This window comes from Nanorana parkeri, unplaced genomic scaffold (genome assembly GCF_000935625.1).
Source record: "Nanorana parkeri isolate BGI_ZX_2015 unplaced genomic scaffold, ASM93562v1 scaffold1056, whole genome shotgun sequence".
Lineage (NCBI taxonomy): Eukaryota > Metazoa > Chordata > Amphibia > Anura > Dicroglossidae > Nanorana > Nanorana parkeri.
This window is the reverse complement of record NW_017307324.1, coordinates 499,906-513,306: the sequence shown is the minus strand read 5'-3', so window position 1 is coordinate 513,306 and position 13,401 is coordinate 499,906.

The following is a 13,401-nucleotide window of genomic DNA, read 5'->3' as shown; positions in this document are numbered from 1 at the left end:
ATATATATATATATATATACACACATATACAGTATATACATATATATATATACACACATATATAATAAATACATTCGGTACAATTAGCGCTTTTCCTTGAAGGGACCAGAAGCCCATTGAGTTACTGCTGTTGATGGGTGCCTCGGGGACTGAGGCAGACCCTCAACAGCAGATTAGGAGTTCACAGCGAGAGCTTATTGCTCTGATCGCAGAGCTGTGACAGTCACACAGCTGGCAGCAGTTCAGCAGTGTTTTTTAAACTGCTAGCCAGTTGTGTTTACAAACTGATACAAAGTATCTCTGAGTAGAATACTGTGTGCTACTTAGAGATACTAAGTATCAAAGCCTCTGTAAATAAAAAAAAATAACCCCTTAGTGCGCCACTAGTTTAAAATAAATAATTTACTATCCCCCTAAACATAACGCACGTAGGGCACGGAGCATCTGACATCACATCAGTTGAGCTGGCCTGGAGGACAGGACAAAGGTAGCTGTCTCTTTCTTATGAGATTCTGTGGGTGAATCCCGTACACGGAAAGCCGCTCTGTGTTTTATGCCTGGGATGATGCTTTTTATGTAAGTATCTGTCTTTTAACAAACATTACTTTTTAGGTGGTAAGCGCTATTTGCTTATATTTTTCTGGGTTGCCGGGAATCCTGTGATAACAACTCCATGCTAGAAAGGATTTGAATTAAGAGAAATTATAGTAAGGGGCTCCCTCCCTCCCAATAAGAAGGGAACTGTGACATGAGACCTATTCAGACGGTCTAAATCATCAAGTAAGCACCCCTCTGTGTGGTTTTGATCACGGGGTGTAAGGCGGGAGGGGAATCGTCACTTGTTTTGGCTTGACACTGGCTTATTAAGTTTGGAACTTCAATATTGAAATTTCACATCCAGATACACACGTGGACGATGTTGAGTGATAGATTATCACAGTTCACACACTTTTTTATATGTTCTATCACATATTATAAATTTTCTTGACATTCCATGCATGATTATGTTGCCAGGAGCCACATACATGTATATTTTGTATGCACATTGATTTGTTTTTTGTGTTCATTAATTGGTTAAGCTTGACACATTTATATCAGTTATTATTTTTTCATACACTGTTGTTGGTGTATATTTGGTAGGTGGTAGCTCTCACTTTTTATATTTTGCACAGATCATTTGATCACTGAATATTTCTGTCTATGAAATTGTACACTATAAACCTCCCTCAAACCATGGCCTATTAAAGCTGCTTATTTAGTCTGAATCAAGTCTGTACAATATTTCTGTATTGTTGTCTGTGACACTCACACTTTTTTGTTGAATGGATACTTGGTCTGTAACTCTAGTGCCTACTTTAGCAGCTAACATAGTGTGCATTAAGTCTGTACAATATTTCTTGTTTTTTTTTCTGCAACATTATACACTTTAATCTTTTTAGTAAATCCTGCCTGGTCTCACCATCTGAAAATGTGGCCTAGTAAAGCTCCTTACATACTTTGCATGGAATCAGTACAATATTTCTGGCTTTTTTCTGTGAAATGAAACATAAATTGCATTTCTTGATTATAAACTTTCCATAATTAAAATGCAGCTTCTCAACCACAAATGTCTGCCACTCCAGGGAAGGTCCTCTCAGGCATGTGACATGCAGCAGAACAGGCTAGTGCCTAGAGCGCATGTAATGAAAGGGATCAGTAAAACAGTGTGCACCTAACAAAAACAGCACACACAATAACCTTCTCAGTCGTAATTTGAACCCAATGCAGTGAAGGCTTTCTCTCACATGATACAGGCAGCAGGGCAGGCTAGTACCTGAATCACATATTGGTGGGAGGTAATATAGCTGGGTCTGGAATGTGTTTGGCTCTCAGCTCTATAAAAGGTCATGTTAATGTCCTTTCTATCTTTGTTTTAGGGGCAGCGGGCCTCTCAGTGATTGATAAAGAAAATTGTAAAAATAAGAATATTTTTAAAAAGGGCAGCATGCAATGCCTGTGTCAGGAACAAGTGACAAAATCAAAGCCAGCATGTGTGAGGACTGTCAGCCTATGCCCTTTGTTTGGTTTTAATACATGCATCTATGCCATCAGTAGAATACAACCACCATTAAAGAAATGTAATGGCAGCTATGGCAAATTAAACGATGAAATAGTGGGGTGTTTTGAAGTTAACCTATGTTACACAGTAGTGTGCACAAAGAGCAGCCTTGCCTACTTAAGCAACACATGTGAAACTAAGCCCATGTTCTTTGGAGGTCAGACAGCATTTTACCTTTTAGGTATTCCTTATTTACCTACTCCTACAGGCCGATGGATCTAGCCACCATCAGGAAATGTGGCCGAGAGGTGGGAGTTGTTCTGCTCCTCTATCTCAGAATGGGGCACTCTGTATTTCTTCACAGATCATGACAGTGAGATTCTCCCCTAGCTAGTATGGGTGAAAGGTTACCCTTGAAACTGTCCCAAATTTCCTCCTTTCCATCACCAGCACCACTAACCCTCCTACTCCTCACAGCTAGACTCCTCCTTTTACTCCTCCTCTACCTTTTGCTGCCTCTGCCTCACAGGGATGGATGCAGTAGACAAAGGATCTTGCTGGTCCTGAGACAATAGGAAGTTCCTGTCGCAATGCGTCCACTGCCTGGTTTATTACACCCTGCAGCATGTGCTCCAGCAGGAACATCGGAGCGATTGTGACGCTAATCCCTGCCTCAACATGGCTTACCATTCTGGTTGCCTCTTTGAAGGGTGACAAGATATTTCATGCATCCTAAATCACGAGTCAATGACATGGTAATGGTCTAGTGCTGCTGGTACAGCTTCTGCAGCATAAGCAGATGCTGCAGATGTTCCAGTGCATGGTGTATATTGAATGCAGTATATCAGGCAAATGCTGCATTTTGGCAAGTAGAACACTCAGTGGCTATGACCACCTGAAGTGGCCTCACAGTCCTCTGGCCTGCTGCAGGACACCCTAAAAGCCAGGGTACTTCATCAGGAAACACTGAACCAACATGCCAGGCAAGGTATTTGTGTAAACCTTTACAGCCAAAGAGTGGCCAGCAGGTTGGTGCCAATGTCACACATGACCTAGATTGGCACAAGCTGGCATGAGGTCAGCCACCTCTCAGCTTGCCTGTCACTGAAGAGCTTCCAGAGTCTATAACCTAGTGTGGCTTCTTTACATGGATGGCAAAAGTGGCAGACAGGGGCGGGGAGAAGGCAGGGAAGAGGCAGAGCGGGAGGGGGGCCAAGTATCTGCACCATGGGCCTCTGGGTTGTACTTGCCCCTGGGCTAAAAGTTGCCAGTCAGCCCCTGCTTCTGTTCCCCAAGCACAGCTGTAAAACAACATGGCAGCATTTTTCCTGGGACATTGCATTTTCCCTGGGGTGCTTGGGGAAAACTGGTGATTTTGAGAAGTGACCGTCTGAGGCCATTGAGGAGAAGGGGAGAGAGATGACAGTGCTGCACCACTACCAAGGAGCAGGACACAGGGCAGCACCACCAGCTCCAGCATTGTACCCCACCCTGCCATCTTTCCAGCTTCCTCACTGATTTTCCCAGTCTACTGTGAAGGTCATATACTGTTCCTGCCCTTGCTTGCTTGACCACCTGTGTGTGGTCATGTGGATCCTGACAGTATGGTCCAGTAAAACAGCAAAATTGCTTCTGCACATGCTGATGGATTGTTTGCCCCCTTTGGGGCAAACAATGGCGTCTGGTGATGAAGCACAGTTCAGCATGTCAGGGAGGATGCAAAAAGGGCAGGACACGAAACCTATACAGCTGAAGTCGTTCGATTTGCTGGCTCCTGACGTTAGCCAATTTCCGCCAAACACATACCTGAAGTCTATGTTTTGAATACTTTGAGATAATTGAGGATACAGGAAAGGCGGGTTGAGGTTCAGGGAATGTGGGTTTGTGGTTTTGCAGAGTTATTGTACACACTTAAGCTTTATTTTTATTAATTTAATTTGAGCACAATTTTAGATAGCTTTTATTATCTTTTGTGGCTGGCTGCTACTCCAACTGGTCAGTTCATGCCTGTCACAGATGTTTAACCACTTCAGTACCAGCATGTTACACCCCCTTCATTACCAGGTAATTTTTAAGTTTTCAGCACTGTGCAAGTTTAGCTGAGAATTCCTCAGACACGCAACACTGGAACAAAATTAATTTTATAACATTTTTGGGACGAATAGAGCTTTCCTTTAATGGTAGTCAATAACCACTATTTATGTTTTTAATAACAAATACTTTTTGCTGTCATACCCTCAACACTCCTCTATGGCAATACTGCCCACTAAAACATCTCCTCAACATTGTTTGCAATATCCTCAGCTTGATCTAGAATGGGCACGCTTTAACTAGTTGGAGGGGAAAAAAAACAAAAGTAGAGGTTGTAGTTATAGTGGTGGCAGCAACAGTAGCTTTGTGAAGTATGAGGGATAAAACAAAAGAGCTATATTATACAGTATATCGTACACAGCAATAATTAGGCTTAAAACTAAAGTAGATAATTATCCCAATGAGTCATATGTATTGTTAATCAAGGCAGAATTATTTTTCTTGTTGTTCTGTGAATAGTTATTGTTACACATGACCATGCAGACAATAACAACTGGGAAAGTAAAAATAGCCATTGTAATTTTCTAGATAAGCTGATGTGTGAGGCATCAATCCGTTTCACAAGGATATAAACCAATATAAACCAATAAACTATGGCAAAGAAAATACTCTGTATATGAAAGAAAGTAATCTGGAAAATAAAAAATATGGTGACAATGACCTTCAAAAAATAACTTTTCTTGAAATGTCATGGCAATAAAGACACTGCCATCCATAGCGCTAATTATCTCGGGATAGTCATTTTGACTCCAGCAGACTGAGACTTCTTGTAGTAACTGGGTTAAATCAGAGTTTTAGCTTATTCCATCATATTGTTCAAGACACAGAAAGAAATATAATATTTACAACACAGAATTATGGGAAAATATTTTGTACTATATTGCATAAAGATCCCAGAAAAGCCCCTGGTGTTTTGGGGAATGACAAAGATGTCCGCAATGCATTGGTTATTTAATTTTTCTAGATCCCTTGAGTTTTTACTTCAGAGTTTAAAAAAATCAGTTCTATGTTTAGGCTTGTGATGAAATTTGTAGATCTCAAATGTGGTCTACCTGGTCATATGTTTGAGAGGTCTTAGGTCTGCATTGTCCGTATTCTTGCATGTTCTTTATATTTATGACAAGTCTTTATATTTGTACTGCCATATTTTTTTTGATTGCTTTACAGTCTTGTGAAGACAGAAAATGAACATAGTAATACTATAATTTAATGTAAAGAAGGAATAGGAGAAAAGATAAGAAGGTTCTGGCTACATGGACTATGAACTGAAATGGAGAAGGAAATGTTTACAGCATATGCTCTGCTTCCAGATGGCCAGCATATGAATCAAAAGGATTGTTTTATGGGTCAAATCATAATCTGTTGAGATCCGGTCATTCATCTCTTCCCATTATAATCGGTATAGGATGCAGGAAAACTTGTATATCTGCACCAACATCATGCTATAGTAAGCATAAAAACTTGAGCAAGTCAGATTGAATTCTGACCAAGATCGCTCATTGGAAGGTGCATATTTAGCAATTAAGAATTTAGTATGTTGCTATTGTTTCAATGGGATATATCTTTTAACTTTGGCTATTTGCAAAGCTGCTGTAAAGACTTGCTTTAGTTTTTATTACCTTATTATGACAAACATAAGATTAGCCCAGCAAAAATCTATCTTACAGCTAACTTTGCTAGCCTATAAAGGCTGCTGCTGTGTGTATACTAAAACATCAATTCACCCATAAAAATCAGAAGTGACCCCATACTGGAGCCCCAACCCTCTCCCATTCTCCCAATAACAGCTGCAAATCTGCTGAGATTTATTGAGAGTTGGCATCAATTTGATACAGTAGTACAGACAAGCAGTACATCTGGTCAGCCAAGAAGTCCTCTCCCTATTTTGCACCACTGGTGTTAGCTTTTGCCTGCCTGCTGCTCCTATGGGAGGTGACTGAGAGGCTTGCAACATGGGCATGTGCCACAAAGACAGTCTCAGTATTCTTACCATTATTGAGGCTCGTACAAAGCAGTGCTGCTGCATGGAGTGACAGCTGAGGCAATTAGGGTATCATTGGAAGTTGTAAGGTGCTAGGTGAGCTGCAGTGGGTTGCAGATTGCTATAGACGGTGGCTAGCCTATAGTATGTCTAGGAAGTTCAATTTATTAGACTGGAAGCTTGTTTTATGGTATTATGGTTATTTTAAAACAAACTCCAGCTAAGTGACCCAACTAGGTCCTTTAGCAAGACATAAGGCCCAAATTGACCTCCCCCCATGAACTGTGAACTACATTAGTAACATTTGTTACAGATGGAGATGCACCGATACCAGTTTTTCGTTATCAAGTGCGAGTACCAATATTTTTTTCCCGGTACTCGCCAATAACGAGTACCAATACTGGTGCCGTGTGCCCCAATTATCAGAAATCCGGGCAGCGGATCATGACCCACTGGCCAGCTTCCTGATTGCCTGGGAAGCTGGTGTTCTGTTGAAAGAACACCAGCTTCACTTGCCGAGGCTGCCTGGCTTCCTGACCAATCAGGAAGCTGGGTGGAGGGTCATGAGGTGCAGTCTGGCTTCCTGATTAATCAGGAATCCAGGCTGCCTACCAACAAGTAAAGCTGGCTTCCTAGCCAATCAGGAAGCCGGGCGGAATGTCATGTCCCACCTCCCGGCTTCCTGATTGGTTAGGAAGCCAACCTCACTTGTTGCTATGCAGCCTGGCTTCCTGACCAATCAGGAAGCCGGGAGGCAGGTCATTACATGTCGCCCGGCTTCCTGATTGGTTAGGCAGCCAGGCTTCATAGCAACAAGTGAAGCCAGCTTCCAAGCCAGTCAGGAAGCCGGGAGGTGGGGCATAATCCACAGCTCTGCTTCCTGATTGGAAAAAAGGCCGGCTCCATGCTCACACGGCACTGCCAGTCAGAGGGAGATCTTCCTTTGACTGGAAGTTGCGGTATCGGAGGTAAGTATCGGAGCATTTGGGCGAGTACAAGTGCTCTCACAATTTCTTGGTATCGGTACCGATATGGGTACTAGTATCGGTATTGATGCATCCCTAGTTACAGGTCCTGCCCTTTTTGTACCTCCCTACTGCTGAAGCACCCAAGGCATTCATCTCTTCTGCCTGTTGGAAATACAACAGCATATACTGAGCTGTAGATGGCACTGTAGTGCAATGTTGGTCTCTATGCTTATTCATGCTTATCTATGATGCACAGGAGGTTTTTTCCTGTGTAATGCTGTATTCTGATCTAATGTCCTCCTAAGCAAGTAAAACTTAATTCAGCATTCCTTAAGATCTCAGTGCTTCATCTAAACACATAACCAACACTGCCTACCCCTAACCCTGCTGCAGATTGCTAAATTCCCAAATGTCGTTTTATAAGTGAAGCCTGAAAGCCTTTCTCATATATAGGTGAAATTCTCATTAACTATTATTATTTCTCACCATCTCATCCAATACCTAAGTACCATGTGCAACCTCCCATGTCTGCTTAATGCTACCTATTTACTGTGCACTTTATATGCCAGACCAGGTAATACATTTAGCCACAGGCCCATTTTGGCCCACCTAATGCACTTGCATATTACCTTTAAAATTATTCTGCCTTGGTGGACAATTGTAAGCTATTATGTCCAGCAAAGGAATGTCAAAGATTACCAGCATCGGTTTTTTTTCTTACTTTCACTCATTTTATTCACTTTTTTTCTACAAATGTACGCTTTGAGCCATATTTTTCCAATTTACTTAATAGTTGAAAGTTTACAGCTCAAAACTGGTGAAGTATTTATCATCTAAATAGATGTAGATGGAAAATTATTTGCTGTAGTAATTTTACATTACTTTTTATGCACATTTCAACACCATTTTACAAATGAAACCTGTGTTTAAACTGAACTGCATCCTAATTGTGGGAATAACTTGGCATTCTATACGCAGATATGTAAACACATCAGCTATTATCATAATGCAAACTGAACTTTACCAGTTCTATAAACATATCTATTGATTTTAAGTGTGAAAGGTCTCAGAGGAGGTGTCAATTTAGAGGTTTTACATTTAAACTCAATTAGATTGTCAGTATAATAATTGTTCTTTTAGTTTTCCTTAACAAAACTAGACAGTTGATAACACATTTTTAAGTGGGGACATTGAGAAATTGGTGTAGAATGTGTTATGCCACCAGTAAATAGACACAGTGAGTAGAGTTAATCATTTGGCGACCAGTTCAGTGTGCAGGTTAACAGTTGTCACTTTTAATTTTGAGATTAAATTCCTGAAATCCAGCGCATAGTGTTTCTAGGCTGTCATGCTGCGTTATTAAGAACAAGCAAGGTATACTTTGCAGGCAAAGGTAGCAGATCACATACATGTTGGGCTAGGGGGTGAATTTCTAAACTGTGTAAATTTTACTGCAGCTCAGTGAACCCATGGGACTGATTTAATAAAGTATATAAAGTTTCTGCCAGTTCAGCAAACTCATATTTCCTCTAAACGAGGAAACAAAACATTTTATAACCTAATATATATATTATGAATGCACCGATACCGGTTTATCGGTATCTAGTACGAGTACCGATATATTTTTTCCGGTACTTGCCGATACCGAGTACCGATACCTGTGCCGTATGCCCAGAATATCAGGAAGTCGTTCAGCTTCCTGATTACCTGGGAAGCCAGTGTTCTGTTGAAAGAACACTGGCTTCACTTGCCGAGACGGGCGGGTGGTGGGTCATGAGGTGCTGTCTGGTTTCCTGATTGTTCAGGAAGCCAGACTGCCTAGTAACAAGTGAAGCCAGCTTAATAATCAATCAGGAAGTCGGGTGGCACGTCTTGACCAGCCTCCTGGCTTTCTGATTGGCTAGGAAGCTGGCTTCTCTTGCTGCTAGGCAGCGTGGCTTCCTGAATAATCAGGAAGCCGGTGGGCGAGTAATGACGTGCCACCCAGCTTCCTAATTGGTTAGAAAGCCAGGCTGCCTACCAACAAGTGAAGCTGGCTTCCTAGCCATTCAGGAAGCTGACTTCACTCGTTTCTAGGCAGCCTGGCTTCCTGACCAATCAGGTAGCTGGGAGGCGGGTCATTATGTGCCACCCGGCTAGTGGTTCATCATGGTCCACTTCGCAATAACCTGTTGAGTTCTATTTTCTCATGATTCCCAAGCCCTGCTCCACAGAAGCCATTGACCCTGATTTACTAAAGGACTCGAGCATGTTCACTTGCAATGGGAATCTTTACTTTGCAGAGGGAATTTTCACTTGTTTTAGCAAATGGGATTAAACTGAGAAAAAAATCAAATCAACTTTGCAAAGAATACACAATCATATGCAGGAAAAAATAAAAACACTGCAAAAAGAACATGTACATAGCTTAGTAAATGAGGTGAAATTGCACTGACTTCAACCATTCACTCATGTGCAAGTAAACATTTTTTTTTTATTTGTATTGCATATGATTGGGTGTCCTTTGCAAAGTGAATTTTTACTTTGTAAAATTTGGCCAGGTTGCATAGTATGGCCAGTAATGGAGGTTTGCTACTGTGGCAGCCCCTCCCTGTAAAAGTCACTTGTCTCTCATTGTGTGTTGGAGTTGAATCAGATAGGGAAAGCTGACATTCAAATACATTTTAAGGAAAGATAATGACTGCTGTACAGTGGTACCTACAGAGATATAATGTGCTATATACACTGGAATTCTTAAAGAGTGTCTAATACACTTTAGAATTTTGTCATACATTGGCTCAAAAAATATTGGTGCTTACCCCAGATTCAAGCACCTGTTGAAAACCTATGGATTTCATGCAAGCACTGCCATTTGTGGTGTGTGCTGGCACACTGAGGCTGGAGTGTCCATCCCGCACACTCCATTCTCAATGCTGCCCGCCACCTCCCATGGACGCTGCATCTGTCATACAGTGGTGAAGCAGCTGAGGAACTTTAGTGGGTGGGTGGAGCCTGATGAAAAGATGAGGGGGACTAGCTACCCATCCCCTGGTGATTGACAACAGACTCTGGGCAGATTCCATAGCCAATAGACAGCTTTCTATATGGAGAACAATTATTTCGGCATCCCAATCAGGCTCCCCCCATTGTCAGTGTCACTGTCTTTGTAGCCGACAGTTTCCCTATCAACAGCAAAAGGCTTGCAATCCTCCTGCTTTCTTCTTTACACAGCAAAAGGCTTGCAATCCTCCTGCTTTCTTCTTTACACAGCAAAAGGCTCGCAATCCTCCTGCTTCCTTCTTTACACAGGTGCCTTGCTTGGCATACATCCTCAACCTGGTGGTACAGTGGCTCCAAGTTATGTGTTCTGTCTTCCAGGAAGTTCTGTGGCAAGCCAGACATGTAGGCAGCCACTCCAGGACGTCATACTCAGCCAGTGTTTGCCTGGATGAAATTCAGTAATATGCCCGGGCTGGAACTCAGCCATGGCCATGCTGCAGCACACACATCAGTGGCTTCTTACTGTGATGTCACCATTCAAACTGGAATGGTGAACCGTGACAAGGATGGGATCAGTAACACAATCTCTCTTGCGTTCCTGCTGGAATAAACACTATATGATGTAATAGACCAGGAACTGGAGGCACAGCAGCAGGAGTAAGAGCAGGACTTCCTCCTTTGTCAGGTCCTGCTTTATTGCCACTCCAACCCTGTAAGGCAGCACCAGTCACAGGAGAAACACAAGGAGTAGCGTTGGGGCATCGTTTTTTTTAACAAAGTAAAATGAGTTTGGACAATGACATCTTAATAAAATTATAGAATTATTGCTGTGAGTGGCATATTGCTTTTACTGGAATTATAAATTGCAATTGTTTTGAATTCCTCCAAAGATACAGTAAATTATGGTGTGTTTTAGCCAATGTGGCCTACAAGAAATTGTATAAATACAAGGTATGTTTTATGTTGTATGTTGCATATTGGACTCCAATAAATGTGGCTTAGCCAATAAGGTTTTAAATCAATTGTTTAAATATAATGTGTGTAACATAAAATGTCTAATGTAATATTTAAAAAAATGTATTTTTATTTTGTTGCTCCAACTCTAAATAAGGATGTGGTTTTCTTTTGTCCATCAGAAATCGTAGTAATAATACTTATGCAGTGTGCATGACATTCATTCCTTGAAAAATGGCCTGGCCAGGAAGGGGGTCTAAACACCTGGTCTTGAAGTGGTTAATATATCAAAAATATACTTTATTGTATATATTTGACATGAACAGGTGTACATGTATGTGTAAGTTTGAAATGCAGCCTATGTTGTCAATTTCTTCCTGCTTTCTGTGTCATAGATTTACTTAGATATCAATTTGTGGGGTGAAAAGCTGCATGTTGTGTCTCCTTTCCACAACGTGTCCTAGTCCAACCAATTCAGTGCTGACTGCAAAACATTTCTTGCTGTTGTCTCCAACATAATCCACTGTAAGTTTATAATTTAATGATAAAAATGTCCTTGTTCCTTGCTCTCTTCAACTGTGACCTACTAAAAATGGTTCCATAATATGTCTGTGCTTTATTTCTGTCTCTTACCTTTGACATAGTACTCTGTATTTTTTTTTCATGAGAACATTTGCCTTGTCTCTCCTTCTTCAGTGATGTGCAACATGTCTGGGATATGTTTCTGGCTCTTGTCTCTGCCGTAATCCACAGTGTTTTGTTATTTGTTCCATTCCCAGGCCTCAAGTCACTGACATCACGGTGTGTGCATGGGGGGTAGCATTCTTGTCCCATAGGCCCCAGCAGCTTTAAAATAGTGGGATCCCTATTGGATTCTATTAGGTTTCTCAGTAGAAAGGATAATGCTTGCTTTTGGAGCTTGGACTTCCTGGTGGGGGTCACTATCACTCAGTAGCATTATATTGAACTGGTAAATGGTCTTTCAGACCACTCTCTGCTACTTCACTATTATGCCAGGCAAAGCAAATATTCTCCCAGCAGAGGACATAATCGGGATTTTCCATTTTTACTCACCTCTACTACGTAATGCAAAACACTGTTGAGTGATACAATCGGTATGATCTACTAAGGAAATGATGAATCTTCACTTCAATAATCCAAACATGTGCAGATTAAATAATTAAATAGGAATTATCTTTTTATATGATTTAATAACAGAAGTGAAAATTCTCACAAATTGTGTGAAGTTCCTTAACTTCTTTAGAAAATCAGCTTCGGTATGTACTGTTGCTCAGGCACTGTATTCAGCTACGTCCTTAAAAATGAATCCCCCTAGTTCAAAGCTTATTTCTTCAATAGGTTTTTATTATCCTAGAAACACTTCCATTAGCCTGTCAATTCTTGTAAACATTCCCTGATTTATACATTGTTGGTGGCAAAAAATTATAATATTTAATATATGACATTTAAATATAATTTTGCTATATGTTATTTTTCTCCTTTTATATTTTTTGTGCAAATATACAGAAATTATGAACTGTCCGTAATAAGACAGATTCAGAAAGTATATGCTAACTTATGGTTTTTCTTACTGCGATTAGCAGTCATTACCATGCCGTTCTAGACTGATCATAAGAAGACTGAATTACTAAGCTCATATACGTGACTACCTATATGCAGCCATGGAGTTACTCTTTAGTGTCATCTACCATGTGTTCAAGAGCACATCAGGGAATTCCATTAATATAATAGGCAGCAAAACTTAACGAGTCAACCAGGCTGTTTTTATTGATCAAGAGTCCTTATCTTTAGCTCTTGGTGGGATCCTCTGCAATCGATGACATTATGAAAGTATTTTCCCTCACTGGTAGAATTGACTCTTTCATAAATAAGACTAGTTTGCCTTAAGCAGACATTAATGATATAATGAGTGTATATTCAAAGCAGCAGGTTTTCAGAAGAATGTATAGACTTTGTTCTGCATAAGTATGTAATTAAAACGATAATGGTAAGTATGATAAGTATATATGTGTAGATGTCTTTAAAAAATACTGTAAATTAATCAATATGTATGCATAAAAGAGTAATAAATACACAGATGATGTGATAATCTATACTTGCAGGGCACAAAGACAATTGTAACTAGATGAACAGCAGATAGCACACTCAATACACTCTATAATGCCTGTCTGAGGACACCATTGAGGGTTCTGGTAGGGGAGGATGGGAAATACCAAACTAAGTCCTCTTAATGTGATATCCTAACATGTTATTTCCACTATGGACTGAGTGTTCAGAGTAGAGCAAATTATCCGGATTTTGGCTTTCTGAAAAACAAATTTCAGCTCCCCTATGTATGATGCACAGGTGACTACAGAAGAATAGCAATG